The 13,331-nt window shown below is 41.6% G+C and overlaps 1 protein-coding gene across 1 annotated transcript in view; it reads right to left on the bottom strand.

Annotated features, from left to right (window-relative positions):
* Positions 1–10,422: 10,422 nt before the first annotated feature.
* puc (puckered) overlaps positions 10,423–13,331 on the bottom strand; it is a 56,921-nt gene continuing 54,012 nt past the window's right edge. Inside the window, exon 5 of the mRNA XM_070139385.1 lies at positions 10,423–13,331. This exon is cut by the window's right edge and continues 453 nt beyond it. The gene's annotated coding sequence lies outside the window, so the exon portion shown is untranslated.

Genomic DNA, 13,331 nt, shown 5'->3' with positions numbered 1-13,331 from the left:
TGTCACCTTTTTAAGCGGCGGTTCCCTAAGAGGCAGGTGCTTGCTTCCGTCCACCAGTGTCCGAAGTGAAAGCAGTGCGGACACCTTCAGGGAGGTAGCAGCTGGGGATATAAGTATGAATCAATTGTTTAACATTGATTACATCGCTCGGCCACCCAACCCATGCGCCGTCTGCAATACCTGAAACTGCAATTGTTGCGACAGGATAGAGGTTCTGCTAGGCATCTCCTGGTGATTCTTGGCGACCCGATGGAAACTAAAGTCGCCGTGAGGTAGAGTAGAGGTGTGACGGAGGTAGAATGGAGAGATGCAACATTCAAATGCCAAGAGGGCAGCATCGTCTTCAAAGGCTGAAATATAAGTGTACCAGGTGAGTAATATGATTTGTTAATCATATTAAGATGTCACAAAATATGAGAGCATAATAACATCACAAGAAGTGTAAAACATCACATAAAGGAGCGATAATCATTTATGATCTATTAGGATTAGAGAGTTATATGTCAGGCTACATAAAGTATGGTTTCTGAAGTGCATCGTCATTATGCAATAAAATGGACTTCATCAGTGTTACATATTACTCATACTTGACCGAAACGGGTGGCATTTTCGCTTTCGCTGACTACCGTGAGTCGGACTTCAAAATAAATAAGGTGTGTTATTATGTAAGCCTATTTGAAGCGCGGGTCAACTTTTTTGACAGTGTCATTTGTGACGGCGTCGACAACCATCGGTTACATTTTATCTTTCTCCTGGTACCTCGCTTCCTTGTTGTATATCTTGGCCATCGACCAACGACATATGGCCATGTTAACACGGCCAGACGAGATCATTAAGCCAATCGATCGTGTTTATTATTTCAGTCTAGAAAAGGTCATGAAGTTTTGTCTCCCTTAAAAAAGTGATTACTTTATGGACTGTTGTTTCATCAAGCCTCTTAATTAAAAGGATTATCCAGTTTTACTAGTTGATCAAGAGGTTGGTGTCCCTTTTGAAAGTCGCATTGCTCGTCAACTAGTAAATTATTGGATTTAAAGAAATGTATTAGATGACTGTTTACAATTCGCTCCATAAACAACTTGCCAACGCAATATGGGAATGATGTGGGCGAAGATCCAAGAGTCTGGACAGGTCTGGCTTTTCCTAATTTTATTGAACACTTCTAGCAATTTAATCATGGCTTCATGATTAAAATGCTTTATCATCTCACAGCGAATCTCCTCATCGGGGCCGAGGGAACGTTCCTCTACAGGCTTCTAGGGCTCGGACAAGCTCATCCATTGTTAGGTCTTTATTGTAATCCATGTCATCTGTGGCAAAGTGTATTGGTTACAGCTGAGCCGCTTCCTTGGTGCTCAGGAATGCGGGAGGGTAATTGTCTGAGCTGCTTGTATATGAGAGATGCCTGCCGAGTACATTAGCTGTCTCTAGGTAAAGCAAGTTTGCTTCCCCCATGGATGACGTTCAAAGTGATCAGATTGTGATCTGGTATCCTCCTCCTTGCCATGCTGCTGTCGATAGACTGATAGAGCAAATTGTTTAATTGCATTATCTGATTTGATTCATAATTCCTTACCCGTTTCCCTTAATCGTGCGATTTCTTTATCTTTAGTCCCGATTGTACCAATTATTCTATGAATTTGCATTCAGTTATTTGTTCTGATGAAAAGATATATATTGGCGATGTCAGATGTTGTAGCATTCGCCAAATTAAACACCAGAGCAACGTTTAGAACAAATGGTATATTGGTGATGTTAATGCCGTGATACTGAAACTTCTTTGGAGTGAATATTATGAAGTGTATATTTCTATTTATCTGTTAACCTTTCAAATTTATTTATCTTTATACTAATACTAATACATCAATCGATGAAAATACATTTAAAGGAATAAAATGACATCAACTATACAATATGACTATAATCGTTTTCTGTGATTGCGGTTCTGATATCACAGAAAACGAATTCATGGAGGACTTGTATATACCTGCTACCACAGAATTTTCTATTTGCATTGCATAGTGACATCCTGATTACCTATTTTTTTTTTTAAATCGGGGTACCGAAAAGTACCAGATTAGCACAAAAAAAATACTAAACCCCGTAAACCTCAAATTGCTTCATTCAGTGTTTATATCGACCCTATACTGCGGGTCGATACAAACACACTGGGGCATAATAATGGCTATACAACACTAATTAAAAACATGACCGAGTGCAAAAAAATTCACTGATGAAAACTAGACCTGCTTTACTAACACTTCAATTAGTACGCAATACTTCGCAAGACAAACAGCTGTGTGGAATTCATGACGAAGAGATCGCAACAGGAACAACGAAGGGAAGAACAAGAAAACACACGAATATGCCAATATTTATATTCGTGTATTTTCTTGTTCTTCCCTTCGTTGGTCCTCATAGGAAGACAAGAGATTTCAATGCGTGGCTACAATGCATCTTCCTCGTTCCTTCCCACATATCCGTCCTTTGTGTGTTTCTTTATCACATATGTGTGTCCTAGGCTATTCGAGTCTGTTGCAATGCTGCCATTTTGTTAGGAAATTATCTCGTTGTGTAACGCAAGAAGAGAGAAGAAAGTGGTACAGCCAGCAACAAAAGCGGTGACGCCTCGCCAGTCTTGGCTCGGTGAGATCATGCCCTTCTTGCCCTGAAAGGAGGCCCGCGTTCAAACAACTAGGGCATAGTTAGGATAGTTCGAATGTGAGGAGCTGGGAAAGTACGGAAATCAGGCGAAGTAAAAAAATATATATATATATATATATATATATATATATATATATATATATATATATATACAGAGAGAGAGAGAGAGAGAGAGAGAGAGAGAGAGAGAGAGAGAGAGAGAGAGAGAGGGATCGCTTTTATTCCTGTTTAGTTGTTAATTTGGTGGATATATTGGAAACCTGCCCTAAGAAGTAAATTATCGTTTATCATTTCGAAAATTATTATCAAGAAATCTTATCACATCGTTTTATTTCAATTCCTTATATCCTTCATTCATATATGAGGGATGTATATTATCCTAAACAACTACTCTCTGACTTCTCAGTCTTATATCACCTGGATCCACTATTTGGTTAATGGTAGTTAAGAGTATCCAAATAACCACATTTTGGTTAGGTTTTATTAAACTTCTTATTTTCTCATCCATGTACGAACTGATAGAGCCCAAGAGAAAAGAAAATGGCCGATACCTATTCGTTGTTGACAGGAAAGTCCCATATTTTTTTTCTTTAAATTTGTCTTTATGTGGAATAATTATTTACTATCCGAACATACTAGAATCCACGAATGGTTATCTTATTAATGTCAATTTCTCTTTCCATGCCTCCATCTCTATATTCATTCATTTAATCCATATCTAGACATATCTATATGCTACAAGACTTTTTAAAGAGAACAAACCCAATGATAAGATTTCCCTTGCGAGAGAACGTCAAAAAAGAACAGAAAAGGAGTATTCTTACGGTACAGTTCTTGATAACCCAATCACTCATTCACCGCATTCTGTAACTGACCACTAATTGTTCCAGAAGGGGCTGTGGTATTCGATGGCGGAAGTGGCGTGAATCTCAAGTGGCCATCTTTGTTTGATTAGTGTGAAAGAAAAGTGATTGTGTTTTTACTGAATGTGGCTATATCTATCTATCTATTTATCTATTTATCTATTTATCCATTTATCTATTTATCTATCTATCTATATTTACTGATTAGCATCAAACAAGGTTATAGGGAACACGTGGCATATTCTACATGCTTTCAAAATTAGCCGTGAAAAACAGACATTTGTGAATGTTGAGACTGAATAGTATCATCATATTACTACATGTTATTACACTACGTGATGTAGAAGTATACTCAAGGTATCCTCGGACGTACTGTAGTTGTGGAATGCGTACAACGTGCAGAAAAAGGCAAGTGCGCAGTAATGCGCTCCTAAATTTATGCGTACACGAACCTACTTGTAATTAAATATGTATGTGTTTATAATTGAAAATATGTACACATGGTATATTCCCACACAAACCTATATAAACGAATATATAACCATACAATTATGCATCTAATCCTCCCATAGTTACCAAGATCTATCTGTGAACGAACTTTGATAAAGAACATTCTTGACTTGCAAATGGCGGTGCTATTTTATATATATTTATTCAGAAAAATGCATCGATTTGGAATCTTAGTTTTCCATGTCTGATCTGCGTTTTTTTGTAGCATATTTCGCATTAATATCCACATTGATTGTTGGGTTGAAATCGCCTGTTGTCTTGCATAATGCAGAAAACAATCATTCACGTACATGTGTAAATATGAATGAACAATTTCGGAAAACGTTCCTGCAATATTGTTCTTTTTATATCTCAATACTCATAAGAAATAACTTTATACACTTTTGTAACCAAAGACTATACATAAAATGTTTTTAGGATACAAACCGGTAACAGATTTTTCCTTTACAAAATTCATTGAAAAAACTATAGTTCAAGCAAATCTTAACGAAATCTTTAAAAAAATGAGTCAGATGGGAGAAAATAGTTAATGAAAATATACAAATAAGATAAGAATATTAAGGATAATAATGATACCGATAATAATTACAGTATAACAACACTAATACCCAAAACGATATTAAAAATAAAGACAGCAAAACATTGACGTGATGACAGCAGTGCACTGAATTATATACTGGATTCTGCAATGGATATAGTTACAATACACTAAGTTTTAGCAAATTTTACAAGTTTATACGAGACTTGTAGAAATTAATTTATGGGAGTTCCGTTTCCGAAATATGATAACCGACTTTCTTCTGCATTAGTCATCCTTCTTTCTTTGACGCGCCATTTTTCCATTCCAGTGGCATCGTGTTTTGTCTAATAATAATGATGAAAGTCTCTGAACTGTTTTCTCCTTGAATATTACACGAACTCGATCTATTTGTATACAGATTAAATTAAACCCGAGTTATCTGCATAAATATAACAAAGGATGAAATTATTTCACAAGGAAAAATCAAAACACTTTCCTTTTCCCGTAATGTTTGTTTTTCGTTTTCTTTGCATTGCCTTCTATGTTGCGCAAATGTTATAACGATTTCGTATGAGGCAAAAAACCTGACATTAAAAGTGACAAAACTCGATATAACGACGTAAAATTTCACTCGGCTTAACCTCACGGAAAACCCGACCCTATTGACGACAGTAGAAAATTCTTATTCCTTTATTCGTGTTCACTGTATTTATTTTTGTGTTTGTTCCCACTGTATTCATTTCTTTATTTCTTCTCGCTGACATTAAATGACGGCAGAAAAATCTTATTTATTTCTGTAATTCTTCTCAATGGCCGTTTTTTTCAGTGAGAGGCTGGTGTTAATTTTAATACTGGTAAATTGTACACACAGCCATTCATCTATATTTTATTATTATTATATACTTTAATATCCATCCGGAGTTTACACAAGGAACTAATGAATTTTCTTGCATTAAAAATCACAAAACTAGCTTTTATAGAATGGAATGTGAAACAACTGAAGAACCCGCAGACTTTGATGACAAAATATGCATTTCTATAGTCTAAAGAGAGTGAGAGTCAGAGAGAGAGAGAAGAGAGTAGAGAGAGTAGAGAGAGAGAATGAGTGAGAGTGTGAGAGAATGAGTGAGAGCGTGAGAGTGTGAGAGAGAGTGTGAGTAGAGTGTGAGAGAGAGTGTGAGTAGAGTGTGAGAGTGTGAGAGAGAGTGTGAGAGAGAGTGTGAGTAGAGTGTGAGAGTTTGAGAGAGAGTGAGAGTTTGAGAGAGAGTGAGAGTTTGAGAGAGAGTGAGAGTTTGAGAGAGAGTGAGAGTGAGAGTGTGAGAGAGAGTGAGAGTGAGAGTGAGAGTGAGAGAGTGAGAGAGAGTGAGATTGAGAGTGGTGAGAGAGAGAGAGAGAGAGTGAGAGTGGTGAGAGAGAGAGAGTGAGAGTGAGAGTGAGAGTGAGAGTGAGAGAGAGAGTGAGAGAGAGAGTGAGAATGAGAATGAGAATGAGAGTGAGAGAGAGAGAGAGAGAGAGAGAGAGAGAGAGTGAGAGAGAGAGAGAGAGAGTGAGAGAGAGAGAGAGAGTGAGAGTCAGAGAGAGAGAGTGAGAGTCAGAGAGAGAGAGAGTGAGAGTCAGAGAGAGAGAGTGGGAGTCAGAGAGAGAGAGTGAGAGTGAGAGAGAGAGAGTGAGAGTCAGAGAGAGAGAGTGAGAGTCAGAGAGAGAGAGTGAGGGTCAGAGAGAGAGAGAGAGAAGAGAGTAGAGAGAGAGAATGAGTGAGAGTGTGAGAGTGTGAGAGAGAGAATGAGTGAGAGTGTGAGAGTGTGAGAGAGAGAATGAGTGAGAGTGTGAGAGTGAGAGTGTGAGAGAGTGTGAGAGTGAGAGTGTGAGAGAGAGTGAGAGTGAGAGTGTGAGAGAGAGTGAGAGTGAGAGTGTGAGAGAGAGTGAGAGTGAGAGTGTGAGAGAGAGTGAGAGTGAGAGTGTGAGAGAGAGTGAGAGTGAGAGTGTGAGAGAGAGTGAGAGTGAGAGTGTGAGAGAGAGTGAGAGTGAGAGTGAGAGTGTGAGAGTGAGAGAGTGAGAGAGTGAGAGCGTGAGAGCGTGAGAGCGTGAGAGCGTGAGAGCGTGAGAGCGTGAGAGCGTGAGAGCGTGAGAGAGAGTGAGAGAGTGAGAGAGTGAGAGAGTGAGAGAGTGAGAGAGTGAGAGAGTGAGAGAGTGAGTGAGTGAGTGAGTGAGTGAGTGAGTGAGTGAGTGAGTGAGTGAGAGAGAGAGAGAGAGAGAGGGAGAGAGAGAGAGGGAGAGGGAGAGGGAGAGAGAGAGAGAGAGAGAGAGAGAGAGAGAGAGAGAGAGAGAGAGAGAGAGAGAGAGAGAGAGAGAGAGAAAGGAGAGAGATTACATTGGCAAAATCGAAATGGATATTAAAGTAAAAATCATAACCATTTATCTCTCTCTCTGAGTAAAGCTATAGAACGATGCATCACTATATAAAAATACAGACACACTACCTAATAGGCCTATATATATATACACATGTGCCATGATTCCAGGAATCTGACGTATATTGTGTCATAGAAAACTACTTATTAATATATGTGTGTGTGTGTGTGTGTGTGTGTGTGTGTGTGTGTGTGTGTGTGTGTGTGTGTGTGTGTGTGTGTGTGTGTGTGTGTGTGTGTGCGCGTGTGCGTGTGCGTGTGCGTGTGCGTGTGCGTGTGCGTGTGCGTGTGCGTGTGCGTGTGTGTGTGATATCTAAAGGCAATATTAACAATGATCAGCTGATTTTAACAAAATGCGCCTTGCCTTCCACCCTGTCCAAGGCGGTGGCCGATACTGCCTGCCGCGCTAACTCAGCAACTATTTTGTCCAGAGAGAGGAGAGAAAGAGATAAAGAGTGAGAGAGATAGAGATAGAGTGAGAGTGAGAGTGAGAGTGAGAGTGAGAGTGAGAGTGAGAGTGAGAGTGAGAGTGAGAGTGAGAGTGAGAGTGAGAGTGAGAGTGAGAGTGAGAGTGAGAGGGAGAGGGAGAGGGAGAGGGAGAGTGAGAAGGAGAGTGAGAGGGAGAATGAGAGTGAGAGTGAGAGTGAGAGTGAGAGTGAGAGTGAGTGAGAGAGAAAAGAGAAAAGAGAAAAGAGAAAAGAGAAAAGAGAAAAGAGATGGACAGAGAGATGGACAGAGAGATGGACAGAGAGATGGACAGAGAGATGGACAGAGAGATGGACAGAGAGATGGACAGAGAGATGGACAGAGAGATGGACAGAGAGATAGACAGAGAGATAGACAGAGAGATAGACAGAGATAGTAAGAGGACACGAACGGTTGTGCCACAATTAAGGGGAAAAGATCGCGAAAAAAATCACTGTCAGTCCCCTCGGTTCATAGCGAGGTGAAGGCAAGGTTTTCCGGGGGTGACAATGCCTATGACGTCACGTGGCGTATACCGAAAGCAGGGGGGGGGGGGGGTAGAGGATGGTAAGGTGGCAAGGAGATTATAGAAAATGGTAACAAATGATTTGATAGTGGGTGGGTGGCAGCGAGCGGTAATACCTCGCCAGCTCGTTCATAAAACCCGTAGTCCACGATATTTAATGAAAAGAGGACATGAAAACCTAACCAGAAAGTAGACGTAAAAGGGAAATAAAAGTAAAGCTGAGTCAGTTATAAAAAACAGCGAGTAAAATCATATGAAATATTTCCTAAGACATAAAAGGAAAAAAACAAAGCAAAACAAATAAAAACGAATTAAAACACTAAAATGGCCGATTATACTGGTTATGTTTGAGGCTAAACACTGACAGACACGCTTGAAAAACATGTGTCTAATTCAAGCGTCTTAAAAACAGCATGCAACGTAAAATAATAAATATATGGATAAAAATGAACAGCCAACTACTTATCTTTGAAGTATGAATCTGCGACGGCTGTGGTATGTCGCTGGGAATATCCTTAGTTGGGAAATGTTAACACCTCCATGTCTCAGACTCTCAGAGCATACTGGTTTCTTTCCTCGTTGTCTTGTAAGTCTCAGTCAAGCATGTTTCGAATCCCGCTTCGAACCTTCGCTTAATACCACACTCTTTGTATGGGACAAGGGAGATTCGAAGCTTCGTTTCACTAAAGGACTTTTGTCAGCCACTTGTTCCATGTGTGCATTCAGGATCTCATAAATCGGTATAATGAATATGAATAAAAGTCTTAATAAAAGAAACTATAAGAATGATAAAAGAATTAAAAAATGGGCTGTGAAAACTATAGATATTGTTTAGTCATTCGGGCGCGGAGAGAAACAGCCCAGGCCAGGTTAGCAGGTGTGTCGCTCATTAAGAAGTCAGGAGAATGAGGAAGCATGTCGTTTTGTAGTCGAATGCTGCAGTGATGCGGGTTCTTCATTTGACACGTGTGCGTACCTGTGTATGTGTGTATGTGAGGAGGTAGGAGGGAGTAGGGAGGGAGGAGGGAGGAGGGAGGAGGGAGGAGGGAGGAGGGAGGAGGGAGGAGGGAGGAGGGAGGAAGGAGGAGGGAGGAGGGAGGAGGGAGGAGGGAGGAGGAAGGAGGGAGGAGGGAGGAGGGAGGAAGGAGGGAGGAGGGAGATAAGAGATAAGAGATAAGAGATAGAGATAGAGATAGATAGATAGATAGAGAGAGAGAGAGAGAGAGAGTTGGCTTTTGTGCGTCTCCGTGTGAGTGTGCGCGAATGTCTACGCTCTGTAGCTAATAGTCATTACTAGTTCATATTCACAATCTCTAGTGTCATTTAAAGTAGCGTAAAACATAATCATTATTTTCTTAACCTTCGTCTATGTCTTCTTCCCTTTTAGATAAACTTGATAAACTCCCTTAATTAAATTCCATTTTAGTGAGCATAGTAGGCAAAGCAATACCTTGTGAATGTATCTTTAAAAACGTATTTATGCTTGATAAAGTGATTCAGTAAATTAGTAGTTAAGAATCACACTTCCTTATGAATCGCCGCGTAGGATTCGATCAAATCTAATTTAGTAAAGAAGTTGCTTGTGAAGTCAAGCTTAGTTACTTTTGAACACAATTACAGATAGAAATGGATCACTTTAACTCCTCGGAAAAAATACTACGTCAAGACACAGGACTTATCTCTGCGTATATGTATATATATGTATATGTATATATATTGTGTATATGTGTATTATACACATACATACACACAGGTATATGTATATGTCTATACGTATATATATATGTATATATATGTTTGTGTGTGTGTGTGTATGTGTATATGTACATGTATGTGTGTGTGTATGTATATATATATATATATATATATATATATATATATATATATATATATATATATATACATATGTATGTTTATATCTATATGTACATGTTTTTTTTCTAATTGGCTTTGATGTATTTTCCTTCAATCTGTTATCTCATATTTTCAAATAAAATTCAATCTTAATAAACAATCTTTCTGTGGCATCATTTATTCTCAATGTTTGCATAATTTTCATTTTTAGTCAGCTATAGCATTATTATTATTCATTTATATGTATATTTATCAAATTCGGTCATGATTGATGCTTTTATTATGTTGTTTATTAGATTACTGTTTTTCTCTAATTCCTTTTCTTTTCTTTCATATTTCAATGAAGTATTCTCATTTTCGTAATATATTCTCACTGCCATGTCCAGGAGGCACTAGTTATATATCATATGTGTGTCTGCTTGTACATATATTCATTTAGATATGTAAGTATTTCTATTCATGTATGCATATAAGTACTAAAGTATATATATCTAATGTGTATGTACTTACACTTTTATTGGTATATGTACACACACACACACACACACACACATATATATAGCTTATTGAACATTCTTACTGGGTTTGTTTGTTAAATCAAAGAGAAGGTATATTTGAACATTTATTTTAAAATCTTTTTCTTTGAAAGGGCAGATATATAAAACCCTCTTATTAGTTTCTAGATAATAAATACAAAGTCATGATTTGCACTAAACCATGAACAATAAATACATTTTGCTGGATAAGAAAAAACAGAGAGAGAGAAATAAAGTCATACATAATTAAAATTACAAGAAAAACATACACAAGGGAAATAAAGTAAACCCTAATGGTAATGAGACTAGATTTTTTCGTTTTCCGAATATATATATATATATAAAACACATAAACCTAAGAAATTCTTAATAAAAAAAAAAAAAAAAATGCCCCACCAGACAACCCCTTCTTCATATTTCGCGGGGATTGGGGGGGAGGGGGGGGGGTGAGACGACCGGGGGGGGGGGTAGGGGAGGTGCTTCTCCTACCCTCCTTCCCTCCTTCGCCCTTCCTCCTTCCTGAACCCGCTCGCCCGACCAGAGTATGTGGCTTGGGCCTCTGGGCAAGCGAGGGGGAGGGGGGAAGGAGGGGGGGGGGGAGGAAAGTCCATACAAGTGGCACCCAAAATGAAAAGACGTTAACACGGTACCAAAAAAGGGGGGAAAATGAAAAAAACAAAAACAATGGGGGAACGCAAAATAAAATAAATGATGACTTTTTGTACTACAAGTCTGCTATTTATATGTGTAATAAATAAATCTATATTTGAAGTTATTCATTAATGTACATAAGTGTTCATATGAGGACTATTTGATCGAGAGAACGACTTTCTAAAAAAAATAAGAAAAGGGATGAACTTCTTCGAGATGGGATGAGGCGAACAATAAATAAATAAGAATTTCCTTTCTAACCTTCCTAACGAGACGAAACAAACAAACAAACTTTACTTCCTCACAAAGACACTCAAGTACTTCCTTTTCGAACGCATTTCATATATATATATATCTTATTTTTTTTTTTTTATTTCTTTGTTTACAGAAATGCTCGACTCAAAAGCTCACTCGCCGCCGACACTCACGACGCCAAGACGCAGCATACCTCAGCATACCTCATGGAAATGGCCCGAGTGAAGGCGTCTAAGTACATGTCCCTCGCCGAAACACCAAGACTTTTTTTAATTGGCTTTTTCCTTTTTTTAAAGTTATCATTACTTCCTACATTTACATGTTTGCCATCCTGCTTTGATATGGGCTGCATACTTATAGACATACATATATGTGTATATACATACGTATACATATATACATATATATATAATGTATGCAGCGGTTGGTCCTAGCTAAGCAGGGCGCCCTCGACCCACGGCTCTGCGTCAGGGGGCGGCGAGAGCGAGGGCGTGGGCGCCAGCCGACTCGCCGACGCCCACCGCCTGCCTCGGCCCTCGTCGTCGGCCGACAGGGGCCGCGGGCGGGCGCCCCTCGGTGGCTCCGACGCCCGCTGCTTCCGGCTGAGCGGATACGATTCACGTGAACTTGTGAGCTGCTGGAATGGTCTTCGTTATCATTACTTGTTTCTCCTCCTCTTCCTGGCATGATAACCTCAGAGCCTAAGGCCCGGCGTCCCGAGCGGCCGACGGCGGCGCGGCGGAGGACTCGGCTCAGGAGCGATATGTTTCGGCCGCAGAGGGCGCGGCGCCCAGTCCTCCGCGAGGCCCCGCGTCGGGCGCCGGAACGGCGGCGGGGTGACGATGCTTCGGAGGGGCGCCGCGCCCGGGGCCGCCGCGCCCTCGGCCCTTCATCCTAAGCTATTTTAACTTTGTGTGAAAAAGATTCCTCTTTTTGCGAGACATGATGAGGGAGACGTATCACATTTTAACTTTTCAGAAACAGTAAAAGGCTCCTGATAAGGCAATGTAGTATTTTCTCCTCACGTACACATGGGATACAGGAAAACTAGCATTTATAACAACGAATCACTAGTGTTAAACCAACTAGTTAAGGCAAAGGTACACATTTACTGTACTAATACTGCACTATCATCTTAACTGCCCGCCCTTCCCGAAGAACTGCCCAAGACGCTTCGGAACAGCTGCCTTCTCGGAGACGCCTCCCGCGGCGGCGCCTTCCTCCGCAAGAGCTTCCTTCGCGGGGCGCTGCGCTCCTCCCGACGGCGGCCGAGGGCGTCTCGCGCCCCGGCGCGTCGCTCCTTGGCGCGCTCGATTCCTCGCACGAAGGGCTTGGCGCCGCCTTCGCGCTCTTCCTTTCGTCCAGTTTTCACTTTTTTCTTGAGACAGCAAGAGAAGTTTTCTGACTTTAGTTTTTCACAACCTTCAGTGTTATTATTAAAATAATCGTTGGTCATTGGGCACACTCCCTTTCTCTCTCTCTCTTTTTCTCTTTCTCTCCCTCTCTCTCAAACAACGATGCGCTGGAAGTACAGAGGGTCTTCACCACTGTGCGATCTGCGCCCTCGGGAGGCCGCCCTCGGGAGGCCGCGCCCGCCCTCGCCCGACCAACACTCGTCCGCGTTGTATGTTCCACCGACACGTGCGATGCACTCGCCACATGGGACCCTGATTTTGATTATATAAATGACATGTACAGACTAAGACCCACTGAGTTCAGCGCGCGGGCGCTTCGCGGCCGAGTCCGCCTCCGCCGCGGGCGCGCACGCGCGTCTTTTCGAGGAGTTCACTTGGACTTTCTCGGGCCCGCGCGCCGGGGCCTCGCCCGCCGCCGCGGCCGCGACGCTGCCGCCGGCAGCGCCTCCTCCTCCTCCTCGCTCGTCCCAGGCACCTCCGCCGCGTCCTGTGGCATCCGCGGCGGCCGCCCGCGCCCGTGCGGGCGTGGGCGGGGGGCGGCGGGCAGGGCCGACGGGCCGCGCGGGGGCGGCGGCGAGCTCGCTATCGTCTCTCTCTGCAAAGGAGAGAGGGTGCTTCTCGCCGCCCGCGCCCGCCGCCCCCTCCCTCCTCCAGGGGCTGC

This window comes from Penaeus vannamei, chromosome 3, assembly GCF_042767895.1.
Source record: "Penaeus vannamei isolate JL-2024 chromosome 3, ASM4276789v1, whole genome shotgun sequence".
Lineage (NCBI taxonomy): Eukaryota > Metazoa > Arthropoda > Malacostraca > Decapoda > Penaeidae > Penaeus > Penaeus vannamei.
Note: the sequence above shows the minus strand (reverse complement) of the source record. Positions and strands in the feature narration are given on the sequence as shown.